The sequence below is a fragment of the Leopardus geoffroyi genome, chromosome E2 (genome assembly GCF_018350155.1).
Source record: "Leopardus geoffroyi isolate Oge1 chromosome E2, O.geoffroyi_Oge1_pat1.0, whole genome shotgun sequence".
Classification (NCBI taxonomy): domain Eukaryota; kingdom Metazoa; phylum Chordata; class Mammalia; order Carnivora; family Felidae; genus Leopardus; species Leopardus geoffroyi.
Genome location: NC_059335.1, coordinates 18,664,891 through 18,678,994, shown reverse-complemented (window position 1 = coordinate 18,678,994; position 14,104 = coordinate 18,664,891). Strand labels below are relative to the sequence as shown.

General features: G+C 49.4%; 1 long non-coding RNA gene and 1 other non-coding gene across 2 annotated transcripts; one reads left to right on the top strand and one right to left on the bottom strand.

Annotated features, from left to right (window-relative positions):
* The first annotated feature begins 673 nt into the window (after positions 1-673).
* LOC123579020 lies at positions 674-5,756 on the top strand. Its single transcript, XR_006702595.1, has 3 exons — positions 674-2,399; positions 5,018-5,121; positions 5,300-5,756. It is a non-coding gene; the product is annotated as an uncharacterized LOC123579020 (long non-coding RNA).
* Positions 5,757-13,362: 7,606 nt separating this feature from the next.
* On the bottom strand, positions 13,363-13,526 carry LOC123579497. Its single transcript, XR_006702802.1, has one exon. It is a non-coding gene; the product is annotated as a U1 spliceosomal RNA (small nuclear RNA).
* Between the last annotated feature and the right edge of the window lie 578 nt (positions 13,527-14,104).

The following is a 14,104-nucleotide window of genomic DNA, read 5'->3' as shown; positions in this document are numbered from 1 at the left end:
CACTGGAGGTGCCAGCAGACACAGTGGCTTCTCTCTGGGAGTCCCGCCTGCTCACTGAGCAGGGACCCCAGGGGAGCCACGGGGCCACGGCGTCAGATACGGCCTCTGGGGGGCGACCCAACAGCGAGGGGTGCAGGCCCAGGAGGCTGCAAGCATCCGAGGTGAGGGGCGGGGCAGGGGTGACCCAGGATCCATGGGGACACTGGGGGGCACCGGCGGGCGGGGGAGCTGCCTGCACGAGGTGCCACGAAGAGCCGTCCGCTTGCGGGCGAATCCGTGGACTCTGTAGAAAAGTCAGCGGGGTGTCCTAGCTTGCGACCCCTCGGCGGCCAGCGCGCCCTTCGCCCCAGGCTCGCGAGGGCCACCGGGCCGGGTGACAGAGAACGGGCGCGCAGCGGGCCACGCACGGGCTCCAGAAAAGTGGACGAGGGCAAAGGGCGAGGCCAACGGTCTGGCCCGGCGGGACTCGCTAGCCTCTGGCCGCGCGCACCGGGCTGCAGTTGGAGGGACCAGGCGTCGCCTCGCTCGGTGGGACCGGCCACGACCGCGGCCTGGGCGCCCAACCGCCGCCTCAGCGCCCTGGGTCCTCCGCCCTTTCCCTTGGGTCCCCGAGGGCGGCGCCTGTCGCACGCGAGTCCCGGCAGCCGGGACCCTCCGATGGGGGACCGGGCTCAGCGGCGGGGCTAGCCAGGTTCGGCCGGAGGCGGGGGACGTGGGGGAGCTGGCCCCGGGAGGGAGAGCCCCAGGTCGCCGGGCAGGCGGCAGCGGGGCCAGCGTCCAGGTGCTGAGCGACACGGGACAGAGCGGCCCCGGGCGCCAGAGCCCCCGGGCGCGTCTCTCCAAGCGCCGCCGCAGAGGACAGCAGTTAGGCCGGCGCCCCGCCGCCGCGTGCGGGTGGCCCAGGGCCCGGGACAGCCACCTCCAGATGCTTCACGGGGTGGCCCGGCATCCCGGAGCCGGCGGCGGCGCGGCCGCCCGGGGAAGCTGAGCCCGCGGCACCCGCAGCTGGGCCGCCGGGATCCTGAGGTGGCACCCAGGTGCCCCGACCTGCCCGCCCGCCGCCCCCACGTCAGCCGGTCCCGGACGGCAGGGCCTCTTCACTTAGCTCTACGCATGTGGGCACACGGTCTTCAAGGCCCAGAACTTGCCTCGGCTCGCCCAGGTGGTGGCGGCCCTGCCAGGGCTTGACCCGGGCTGCCTGGCACACCTGGAACCATCAGATCCTGGCGAGTCCTCGTCCTGCGCACGTCACGAATTACTTCGTTGTGTTCTGTTTCGATGGTCCTTAAGGCGCTCGGCGCCGGGGCACACGAGTGATGGATGAGCGCCCCGGGGGGCCAACTCGGGGGCACCTGCAAGTGTGCCTTGGGCACACCGGGCCTCCGTCTCTCAGAAGATGAGGGCGGGGCCACGCGTGGTCAGAACATCTCCGTGGCAGATTGCTCCCGGAACTGAGTCGCGCAGCAAACCCCGTGGCTGTCAGTGAGGCGTCTTCTCCCAGGTGCAGGGACAGGGGTGTACACGAGGGAGGGGGAGGGGCCCAGGGTCCCCTGCCCCGGGAACTCCTGCCCGGAAGGCACCGACATTTCTTAGAATCAGTCCATAGACCAGGCTTCGGAATCCTAGTCCGACTCGGCAGTTTACTAACGCTAACTTATCCAGGCGGCAAAGATGCTCTGTATCTCCATCTATTCAGGGCTTTGGAATTTTCTCTCGGCAATATTTGGTACTAGGATAACAGTGAGGCCTGTGGGCTAGATTCCACACATGGCCTGTGTTTGTAAGACCCCAGAGCTAAGAACCGTGCTGGCAACTTTAGTTGTAACACACCTGCACGCGCGCGCGCGCACACACACACACACAGAGAGAGAGAGAGAGAGAGAGAGAGAGAGAGAAATATGTGACAGATCTGTCATCCACAAAGCTATAATATATATGTATTATCGGGCTTTTTTCGAGAAAGTTTGAAGCCACTGCTCTATGGTTTTGGGACTGTAGGTCTTCCACGGCTTTTGCCAATTTGTTTGTAAGTACTCGATGGGGTTTGTGAATTTCATTTTTCAATAGTCCATTGGTGGTTTTTAGGAAATACTCTATATGATCTTGTGGACTGGGACCTTCCGAAAATCACCTCACTTCTGGTAGTTTCTCTGTAGGTTCCTTAAGATTTTCTACAATATATAATGTTTCCTGTGAATCATGATTTTATGAATAGAGCTAGTTTTACTTCCCTTTCAATCTGCACACCTGGTATTTCTCTTTCTTACTTTTATCTTTGCAGAGAGCAACAGCTGTCAGCACGGCACCGTCAGGCTTTTCTTTCCAATGAAGACGCACCGCCGACCACACAGCTGTCTGTGAATGGCCCCGCGGGTACAAGGACAGGCGATACATGGCAGGTGGGTGCAGGGTCTCAAGCCTTACCCAAGGGCACCCACATCACTTACAGTAATTCCGTAGACCGGCTGTCAGGGTCCTGACTGAAAATGACAACTTACCAATATTTCCCAGTGACAAGTGTGATGTGTGCATATACACATATATTGTGCAATGGGCCGTATACACGTGGTGGTCTTGGCTGGTACACAGACAAAACAATTGCCTGTTGTGTATTGGCCTTTATACTGGAAACTCAATTCATTGCTCAATTCATTGCGTGCTTCTTGATAGTTTCTTTGTACGTGCCTTTGGATTTTCTACATGGGCAATCGTGTTCTATGCCTAAAGGCACTTTTCCTTTTTTTTTTTTTTTTTTTTGAGTTTATAGATTTAATCTGAGAGAGAGAGAGAGAGAGAGAGAGAGAGAGTGCAAGTGGGGAGGGGCAGAGAGAGAATCCCAAGCAGGCTGTGCACTCTTGGCACAGAATTTGATGCGGGGCTGGATCCCACGACTGTGGCATCATGACCTGGGCCCACATCAACTGTCTGATGCTTAACGGACTGAGCCACTCAGGTGCCCCTGTAATTTTCTTCTCTTTTGCGATTTGGACCTAGAATGACTTAGCAAACTTTCCTTCTCTCCTTTCTGAAAGGATTTGTGTCACATTGGTAAAATAATGTCATTTTAGGTTGTATAGAGTTCATCCGGGGGGAAAGAAAACCCTTGGAGGTGGAAATTTCTTCCTTGAAAGGTGTTTATGATCTCTTGTTATCATTTTCCTGTCTTGCAGATGGCCAGTCAGACCCCCTTTTATATTGGTAGTATTGCTAATTTGAATTTTCTGATTTCTTTTGCAGTCTAAGTAGGTGTTTATAAATTTTCATCAACCTTTTAAAAATTCCTCCTTTAGCTTAGTTTTGAGGGCTGTGTAATCTCTATTTCTACTCTTAGTTTTATTATTTCTTCATTTCCACTTCGTTTGGATTTAATATACGCTAGCTGCTCTTAGGACGGAATCTTGAACCATTGTTTTTGATTATTCTTGTTTCTTAATATAGACACTTAAAGCTGCAAAATTCTCTGAAGCATTCTGCTTAGCTGTTTTATTTATTTCACACAGTTTTATTTGGTCTCCTTTAATTATCATTCAGTTTAAAATATTTCCTGGGGCACCTGGGTGGCTCAGTGGGTTAAGTGTCTGACTTCGGCTCAGGTCATGATCTCACGGTCCTGAGTCCCAGCCCCATGCTGGGCTCTGTGCTGACATCTCAGAGCCTGGAGCCTGCTTCATATTCTGTGTCTCCTTCTCTCTCTGCCCCTCCCCAGCTCACACTCTGTCTCTGTCTCTTTCTCTCTCTCTCTCAAAAATGAATAAACATTAAAAAAAATGAAAATTTTTTTCCAATTTTCCTTATTTTTCTTTGACATATTCGTGATGAAAAAGTGTGTTTTGTATTCTTTCTGAATATTTGAGAATTCTTACTCATATTATCATTGATTCTACTTTAATTATATTGTAGTCACAGAGAACATTCTACCTGGTGTCCACTGGGTCATGATTGCTCTTCCTTCCCTGACTTTTCATGTGGCATTTCCCCGACCTGATAGTAATCCGTGTCTACCTGGCCACTTCCTTCTTCTTCTTGAGGTGTAACTGATGTCCCATCCGTCCCAGACTTCGTTTTACGTCCTTCCTACCTGCTCCGAAACCCCCACCACTGCCCCTCCCGTGTGATATTCTGTTGATTCATCCGACTCTCACCATATTGTACATTCCTGTGCAGCAAGGGACACCTGTAAACTCTGTATCACTAGGGTCAACTGCGATGTGTAGGACAGAGTCACCACCAAACAAATGTTTAATAACATATACGTATGAGACTGAGGGACATGTGGGCGTTTTTTTCTTTCCCCCATCTTAAGGTGGTTTCCGTGGGTTGGAAATGTGTTAGAAAAGATTCTGTTTTCAGCAGTAAAGTCTAGTGGCCACACAGCATGACTCTAAGGTGAGCCAAGCTTGAGTGATTTTGTATATCTTGCAGTTTGATATTTCCGTGGGTCAGAGGAGGGGAAGACTTGTCAGTTTTCCAAATAGAACTTATGCAGTTGTTTAACCTGAAAAGACAACCATTTCTGATTTTTTAAAGTAGCATGAGCGCAATGTCTGTATGTTGACCCCCGACTTAAATTTTACAAAATTATAAAGCAGGCATGAGTCTTCCTGTTTCCCACCAAGCCCGTGCTCACTGTGCAAAGTGTGAACGCGTGGGGATTATTGGCAGAGTCAAAATTTAAGGAAGACTCATGTCTAAGTGAGTCCAAGATTCTAAATGCTTCCAAGACTATTTCTAAATGACTAAAGTTGAACAGTGTGGTTTGTTTGGTGAGGGTGACGTGGCCTCCAGTGGGGGCAGGTATTCGGAGAAGCACAGGAGGAAGAGGAGAGAGAGAGTCGCGCCCTATCTCCCCCATCTGCACCTGGCTTTCTCCTGGGCTGCTGTCCCTCACACTCACCACACAGACTTTGGAGGGCAGCTCATGCTGTCAGTAGTGGGGCACCTCCACCCCCTGTTTCCTGGGCCCCGGAGCTTTGCAGACTCACCCCATCGCTACCTCAACCCATCGCCACCTCTACAGGTCAATTCTTCCTCTCTCGTTGAGTTAAAGCCGCCAAATACGTAAGCGGAGGACAAATGGACAAGAACGACGTATGTGTAAGGATATTATATCTGGGAAAGAAGGTAAGGACCCGTTGAAGCCAATAGGTAAGAGGAGAGGGACAGCTGTAGGCAGCAGTGGGTGTCCTGCCAGTTTTGAGACTAGAGGAAAACTGGCCTAGAGCTGGATTCTTCCAAGCCAACAGTCAAAACCAGAGTGTTGCACGCTTGATATTCATAGATCTCTCCCTTCTCTCCACAGTGGACCTTTCGAGGCAGTGTGTTGACCTCTGGCCAGTCTCAGCGAAATCCACAATCTTTGATACCTACACAAACACTGAGCTGGTGGGGCTCCCGCTTGCTCTAGGGAAATGAAACACAGGTTAAGATTGTTTGATATAACTAGTTGGGCCTGAGACTGTTCCCAGCACAGAAAATCCATTAGGCGGGGACGGTGGTTGCCCGCCATTTGGAGAGGAGGATTTTTGCTTCCTGGTTGCCGAGATCCTATTCTTGCCCAAGAAGACAATGATTGGGTTGCTGCCCCCACGCTTGTGTCCCCAAGGAATCCCTGGGCAGGTGACAAGGATACCCCAAAGCAAGGCTGCTCCTGGCCGGACCCACTGAAGAGACACGTATGACCTGCTCAAAAGTTCGTAAAAAAGTGTCCGAAGCACAGGTGTTTTCTCCGTGGTGGTGGCTTCTACGAAGTCAAGGGGGAGGGGATCCTGGCTGGGAAGGCCCAGGTGTTCTGACTGAGGGCAAGACTGCAAATGTCTTCCTAAAAATGATGTTGTCCCATCTGACTGCAACAGATGTGCTCTGGCCATGAGCCAGCTGCTCTGAGCGATGTTGGAAACAGAAGTGTCCCCAAACCCTACGGTTGTCCTGTCCCACTACTACACTCCCCGTCCTGTGGACCTGTGGAGCCCAGGCGCCCTGACTGTATTCATGGACAACAGTTCCTCCAGCCACACATGTGGTGCCCTGGCCAGCCGGTCCTGAGGAGTGACAGAAGGCAGGGACAGAAGTATCTCCAGACATGTGTTTCTTCTCAGTGGTGCAGGCTTCTCCAATAGTGACTGGTTTGCTGTGGTCATATGGGGCCCAAGGGTGCTGGCCGGCCGCAGGAAGGATGACTGATTCTCCACCAGTTATTGTCCCGGGCCCTCTCACTGGAAGTGTCCCTGTGCTCTGGACAGGTGGAACCCAAGTGCTCTGATTCCAGGTGGGACTAGGAGAACCTCCACACGCAGGTGCGGCGCTGCCCTCTTACTGCAGTGATGCGTTTGCACCAGATGGTGGTCGGGTGCCTGGAACACAGGAAGGAACAGAAGTGTCGTCAGGCACATGTGTTGTCAATGATGGCGTCTCCTCCAGTAGGAACAGATGTGGGTGCCTGGGGGTTCCAGGTGGTCTGAGGTGGGGCAAGAAGGAACGTGTCTCCCAGGGGAGACTTATTCTCTGCAGATGAAACAGAGGTGCTACCGGCTGGCAGGACTCTGATGTTCAGGCCTCGGCCTCCCCAACAAGACTTGAGGTGCCCGGTGTGGTCCTAAGGCCTTTCCTAAAGCTGAGTGCTTCAGACATGGAGCTGGGGCGGGGGGCGGACACGTTGACCCCAGAGCGTCCTTACCCAAAGGAGCTGCGGGTCCCTTGCAAAGAAAGGGGCCTGGAGTGATGTTAGCCAAAGCTGAGCCGTGCCTAGTGCTGGGCACCCTGATGATGGCTCCAGGTCACAGGGAGCAGCAGCTGTGCAAATGGAGACAACCCCGGAGGTGCCACCAAAGCCCGGCTGACCGATGCCAAAGGGGGAACGTGGGCATGTCAGGCGTGCAGAAGCTGACTGAGCTGTGCTCCCACTGGGTGCCTGTGCGTCAGTAGAGGTTAAGTCTGGAGCTTGTGTTGGGACTGCCAGATTGCCCATAGGGTGAGAGCTAGCAAATCTGTTGGCGGGATGGGGGAGGGGGGGCGGGGCATGTCACATGGACCCTGGGAGGGGCTTTGTGGCCATATCAGTTTCATCAGAGGCAAAGGCAGGCTTGCTTGGAAGCCCAGGTGGCTGAGGTCCTGAGCGCTGGAAAGCTGGTAACTGCGAAACCAGTTACGGATCGACTGGTAAAGACAGACACTCAGTGGGGAGAGTGCCACTCTGCTACTGCCCATCAGGGCCTCCGAATGTGACTGAGGGGTGGCTCCTAGGCTCAAGGAAAGGCTCAGAATTGGGGGTAGGGCTCCTGGTCGTAAATGCAGTGGACTAGTAGAGACTGGACGTGTTGCACACTGAATTCTCCTGCGTCAGGAGGAGATAACTCACAGCGGATCCCGGGGGGAATCAGGAGGTGAATGCCTGGAAATGGGGAGCCGAGCCCATGTTGGTTATGGCCAATTCCAAAAGAGGCTGGAGGTCATGTTTGCGGATGCACTGACTGCTTCAGTGGAAGTGACAGGGAATCTGTGATGGACTGGCCAGTGAAAACTGAGGTATCGGTAGAAGTCAGGCAGGAACACCGGGACTGGACGAGTGGGTGGGTGCCAGCTGGTCAGGGGACAGGAGCTGGGTTGGGGAAGGGCAGAAGCTTGCTTTAACAAATTGCCCACCTAGAGCAGCGTGTTCACGTCTGCTCCCGTGAACGAATATACGTAATTTGACGTGCCTCCCAACTACTGCCTCTCCCGAGGCAAACCATGCACTGTTCAGCCTGATGCTGGTGACTCCTCCCTGGAATGTGTGACAGAGAAAGGACTGGCCAGGATGAGTGGAAGAAAGGGTACCGGAGAGCAAAAAGGCAGGGCCGGTGTCCCTTCTGCAGTCCCTTTGGGATAGCCGCACCTGGTTGCAGGTGTTGGGGACCAGATGTGCCCCTGCACTCTGCGGGCACAGCTCAGGACTGCAGATGCTCCTTGCCAGCGGCCCGGGGACCGCCGGGGCTTGGGGTCTACAGCCCCCTCGGCACCTGGCCCAGGGCCGAAGCTGTGGCCATCCCTGCCTCTGGGTCCACTGGCCATTTGTCCCGGGGTCAGAGGAAGCAGAGCCTGCTCAGAGCCCAGCACTGGGGCAAGCTGTGTCTTGCTGCGGTGGGGGCCTGGCTCGCTCTAGGTCAGTGTAAGACAGAACCTGACGGAGGGAGGGTATGAGGTTGGCTCTTTCCTAAGGAGACTGGTGCAACTCCTGGAGCAAGACAGACCTCCTTTGTGGTGGTCCTGGAAAAGCGCGAGTCCCAAGCATCACAGGCTGGGTTGCAAAATGTCCTGAAGTGGGGGCGGATGGGGTGCCCTAATGTGCCCAGATGCCGTACCCCACAACATCCCTTCCATGCAGGCGGGTTCTCTTCACCTCTTTTTACAAATTTTACAAATTACAAACAGCATTTAACCCTTAGAACCTTGCTCAGCTCCCCCATGTGGCAGTGCAGCCAGGATTTGAACCCAGTCTTGTCTGATTGCAGAGCTCATGCATTCACCACCTGACTATGGTACCCCCTCATCATGTGGGCATCATGGATGACCATTTTTATAGTCAGGCACTCAGCACCTTGGCACACCTCTAAGCATCATACACGCTGCCTACTAGGTCTGAATTGGTAGCACTCATAAGGCACCCACAGGCCACCCTGGGCTCCAGTGTCCTCAGAAGGTGTAGGACAGAGATCAGCGGTTGCCAGCATATCCCGTGGGGCATTTGTCTTAGCCTTGTGGCAAACCACACAGCTGACCGTGAGCAATCTCTCCTGGGTGCAAGGACCCAAGCTGCTCTACAGGTTCGTGAGCTCGAGCCCCGCGTCGGGCTCTGTGCTGACAGCTCGGAGCCTGGAGCCTGCTTCGGATTCTGCGTCTCCCTCTCTCTCTGCTTCTCCCCCTCTCACACTCTGTCTCTCTCTTTCAAAAATAAATGTTAAGAAAATAAGCATTAAAAACATTGATAAAAAATTTAAAATATATATATAAATCTGCTAAAGAAGCTGTAGATATATCTATATGTTTTGATATAAACAAATGTATACATCAAAGGGAACATGTAGATTGAATTTTGAAACCCATGATATTTTGCCCCAGGTGTGACTCCCATGAATGCTGTGTTATGTGGCAAATGAGATTTTGTATATGTCAGTAAATTACTAATCAGTTGATCTTCAAATAAGATTTGCCTGGATTATCTGGGTGGATTTATTCTAATCTCAGGAGCCCTCAAAAGCAGAGTAGTTTCTTTGGCTGGTTGATCAAAAAGGAAGTAAGAGAGATTCAAGGCATGAGAGAAGCCCTCGACCCACTGTTGTGGCTTCAAAGTCAAGGAGGACGCATGGAAACTGTGAGCAGGACACGAATTCTGAAAATAAAAACAAAACAGTGATTGCGGAAGATGGCCCAGGGCCCCAGATGAAAACTGTAGCCCCTGCCAATACCTTGAGTTTGTCCCTGTGAATTTTTATTCAGAATGTCCAGCAGAGCCCTCGAACTTCTGATCAGGAGTTCAAGTGCTCAGAGACCGCAAGATAATAAATCCTGTGTTTTCAACCACAGAATTTGTGGTCATTTCTCTTTTAGAGCAGTGACAGAAAACAAATACAGGGATAGACATGCGACAAGAGGAAAGAACTGAGACAGAAGAATGATATGAGGCGGGACCAACGTGGATAAGGAAACTGCTTCACTTTCTGTGGCAAAATACATTAGGTTAAGGTATAATTTACACAGGACGCCTCATCGCAGAATCACTCAGGTGTGAACCAGGCCAGCCACAGCAACTACAGAGAGCCAATAATCTCTACCATACCTGGCATTAAAAACGGTTTTGCTGGGGCGCCTGGGTGGCGCAGTCGGTTGAGCGTCCGACTTCAGCCAGGTCACGATCTCGCGGTCCGGGAGTTCGAGCCCCGCGTCGGGCTCTGGGCTGATGGCTCAGAGCCTGGAGCCTGTTTCCGATTCTGTGTCTCCCTCTCTCTCTGCCCCTCCCCCGTTCATGCTCTGTCTCTCTCTGTCCCAAAAATAAATAAACGTTGAAAAAAAAAAATTAAAAAAAAAAAAAAAACAAAAAAACGGTTTTGCTTTCAGCTCCTACCTTTTTGGCTAGTGTATGGGTGTGCTGCAAACTTCTGCACCTGTCACGGAATACTGGGACTTCTGTCCCAGGAAAGGCATTTCCAGTACATGGGACTTTCCATGCTGAGATCAAGACAGTCTGGTCGAACCAGGGTGTTTGGTTAGTGCATCTACACAAGGGGAGCACGTGTCCACATCTGCTCTGTTGAGGCAAAGTCTCTTTTTAAATTTTAGGCCAGTTATTTGCTCTGCATTGGTAGCTCTCTGATGGGTTTGAAAATATAGAGTCACAAATTTGATGTTCACCAAGCTTTTTTGTTGTAGAAATGTTCTCCTCCATCCTGGAGCAGAAGCCTGAATCTGCATCTTTTGCTGTCTGAGAGCTATATTCTCCCACAGATGTGTAATCGAATTTCTCTTTTATACAATAAAAGGACATAATTTTTCTGTGGGTAGAGGAAAAGTACTTATTGCAACGTGTTGTCAGTTTAAAATTCTGCTTCATGTTATTATGACCCATTTTTACTTTTATTGTAGGTTAACTCTTTTTATTGTAGGTTAATTTTGTTTGCTACGTTTACCCAAGGCAAAAAATTGTAAAACAATGTTGATTCCAAAAGGTTTGTCTCTCAAATGTGCCCCTTCACTATGTTCAGTATGTCCCCTCTCTTTCCCAATATATTAGGTTTTAATTTTATTTGTTTTTGAAATGTTTTCTTTTTATGTAAGGACACTCCCAAACACATTATTTTCTGCTTCTTTAGAAAAGTAGTTGCAAAATTGAGAGACTGTACTGGAATATATTAACAACTCCTCCTCCTCCCCCTCCTTCTCCTCCTCCTCCTCCTCCCCCCCCTCCTTCATCTTTTTCTTCTTCTTTCTCTTCTCCCCCTTCCTTTCTCCTCCTTTTGTAATGGCTTGAAGCTGCTGTACTGAGTCTTATACTGTGTGAATGAGGCTTTGTTTATTCAGCAAATTCCCTGTCATTGAACATTTCTGTGGTTTCCCGTTTATTTTACTTTTGAGATATTACTTCAATGAACAAGTATTTGTATGGTTATAGGACATATCAATGTTAATTTTAAATGGGAGATATGAGTTAACTATGAGGGGATAAGGAAGAAGTTAGTATGTCTATTTTGATTTTTCTCTAGATTTCAATGAGTACAATTAAAATCCATATTCCCTAGATATTAATGTGATGGATTTGACCAACTTAGAAATGTGGATTATATTCCTCACTTGGATGAAAGCTGGGGGGCACCTGGGTGGCTCAGTCAGTTACACGTCCCACTTTGGCTCCGGTCATGATCTCTCGGTTCATGAGTTCGAACCCTGCGTTGGGCTCTGTGCTGACAGCTTAGAGCCTGGAGCCTGCTTTGGAATCTCTGTCTCCCTTTCTCTCTGCCCCTCCCCTGCTCATGCTATGTCTCTCTGTCTCTCTGTCTTTCAAAAATAAACATTAAAAATTAAAAAAAAAAAAAGCTGGCATCCTAAAAAACTCCACCCCCATTTTTTCTTTATAACATGAGTTTGCTCACTAGAGACAACCTCAGACCCATAGACCATATTCTTAACCAACGGGTCTTGGCTGTTCTCCATTAGGATCCTTCAGACAATGGAAACTTTGGGAATGAAACATTTTCTGGTTGATGTCAACTTGGCTTCTACTGACAGAGGGGGATGGGTGTTTTTCCTATGAAGGGGGCCATATGGATCCATTCTCAGAGAATTGTGGTTGTGCGTTTTGACCCAACTGCAGCTCTCTGAGGGTTTGACACAGGGGTTTATTTGCCTTTCTTTTGGCAGCCTTGGAATTTTCTCAAGGCTGGAGTAGTCTTCCAAGCAGCACTTGCCAAAAACAACTAAAAGCATATACTAGCCACTGGTGCCAGGGGATTGGGATAACAGACATTGGAAGCGGTAGACAGACCAGAATGTCTAGAAGAAGCCTGTTGGAGGAGGTACAAGGAGGACTAAGGGCTTTGAAAAGCTCCCACATATACCAGAGAATCTAGAAGGCCATGTACATTCCCAGGGCAAGTATGTTCTTAGAAGACACCTGAAAAGACCCCAGGGTTTCACCTCTGGATGATCTTTAGGCTCCACATAAAGAAAATGAAGGCTAAGGCCGAAATGTAAAAGGCATGACTAAGCAGTGAAGGAGAGGCCCTACTCCAAGCAAATTTATAAAGGATAAGAGAGTATATTTTTGTCTTTGTCTCCAGGCATTTAAAGAAGTCCCTATCAAATAGCTATCTGACCATTAAGCTAATAAAACAGAGACTTCAGTGACTACCCACAATAAATAATAGAATGAAAACTTCATCAGAGAGCTTCAACAGCAGATTTGAGAAGACACAAGAAATGATCCGTGAACTTAGAGATAGGTCCATTGAAATTAAGCTGTCTAAGGAGAAGAAAGTAAAAGGAACAAAGAAAAATGAACAGAGCCTTGTGTATCTGTGGGACAACATGAAAGATACTAACATAATGGGAATCCTAGAAGGAGAGTAGAGAGAGTGAGAGAGGAGGCAGAAAGAATATCCTAAGAAAAAAGGCTGAATATTGGGGCACCTGGGTGGCTCAGTCAGTTAAATGTCAAACTCTCAGTTTTGGCTCAGGTCACGATCTCATGATTTTGTGGGTTCGAGCACCACGTTGGGCTCTGGGCTGACAGTGCACAGCCTGCTTCGGATTCTCTCTCTCCCCCCTCTCTCTGCCCCTCTCCCGCTCACACTGTCTCTGTCTCTCTGAAAAATAAATCAATAAACTTAAAAAAAATTTTTAAATGGCTGAATATTCCCCAGACTTTAGAAAGACAGGAATCTGAACACCAAAAAACTCAACAAATCTCCAAATGGGATAAACTCAAAGAGATCCACACCCAGTAACATTATAATGAAATTGTCATAAACCCAACACAGGAATTGTGAAAGCCAAGAGGGGAGTGGTTCGTCATGTAGAAGGGATTCTTTTTTTTTTTTTTTTTTTAATTTACATCCAAGTAGGTTAGCATATAGTGCAATAATAATTTCAGGAGTGGAATCCAGTGATTCATCACCTACATATAACACCCTGTGCTCATTCCAGCAAGTGTCCTGTTTAATGTCCCTTGCCCATTGAGCCCATCTCCCCCACCCACAACCCCTCCAGCACCCTTAGTTTGTTATCTATTTTTTTGAGTCTCTTATGTTTTGCCCCCCCCCATTTTTATATTATTTTTGCTTCCCTTCCCTTATGTTCATCTGTTTTGTATCTTTAAAAAAAAATTTTTTTTTTGTTTAGGGGAAAGCACAAACACAGTCCCCCACTCCCACAAGTTATGCAGTCGAGTGTCCCACATTTAGGAAAATCACAGGGGTCGGCACATTCTGAGTGCAATGGGTGGACCTCGCCCTGGGAAAACCACTTTCATGATCATGGTATCTCCCCTGCCAGGTAAATGTTTTGTATCTTAAACTCTGGATATGATTGAAGTCATATGATATCTGTCTTTCTCTGACTAACTTCACTTAGCATAATACCCTCCAGTTCCATCCACGTAGTTGCAAAAGGCAAGATTTCATTCTTTTTGATTGCCGAGTAATACTCCATTGTGTGTGTGTGTGTGTGCGTGCGTGTGTGTGTGTGTGTGTGTGTGTGTGTGTGTGTATACCACATCTTTTTTATCCATTCATTCATCAGTGGACATTTGGGCTCTTTCCATACTTTGGCTATGTTGATAGCTGCTATAAACACTGGGGTGCATGTGCCCCTTTGAAACAGCACACCTCTAACGCTTGGATAAATACCTAGTAGTGCAATTACTGGGTCGTAGTGTAGTTCTATTTTTTTAATTTTTTTGAGGAACCTCCATCCTGTTTTCCAGAGTGGCTGCACCAGCTTGCATTCCCACCAGCAGTGCAAAAGGTAGAAGGGATTCTTACTGAGATCAACAGCCAATTCCCATCAGAAATCATGGCTACCACAAGGCAGTAGGATAACATCTTAAAAAGCTAAAGAAATCAATCCATAATCAACCAAC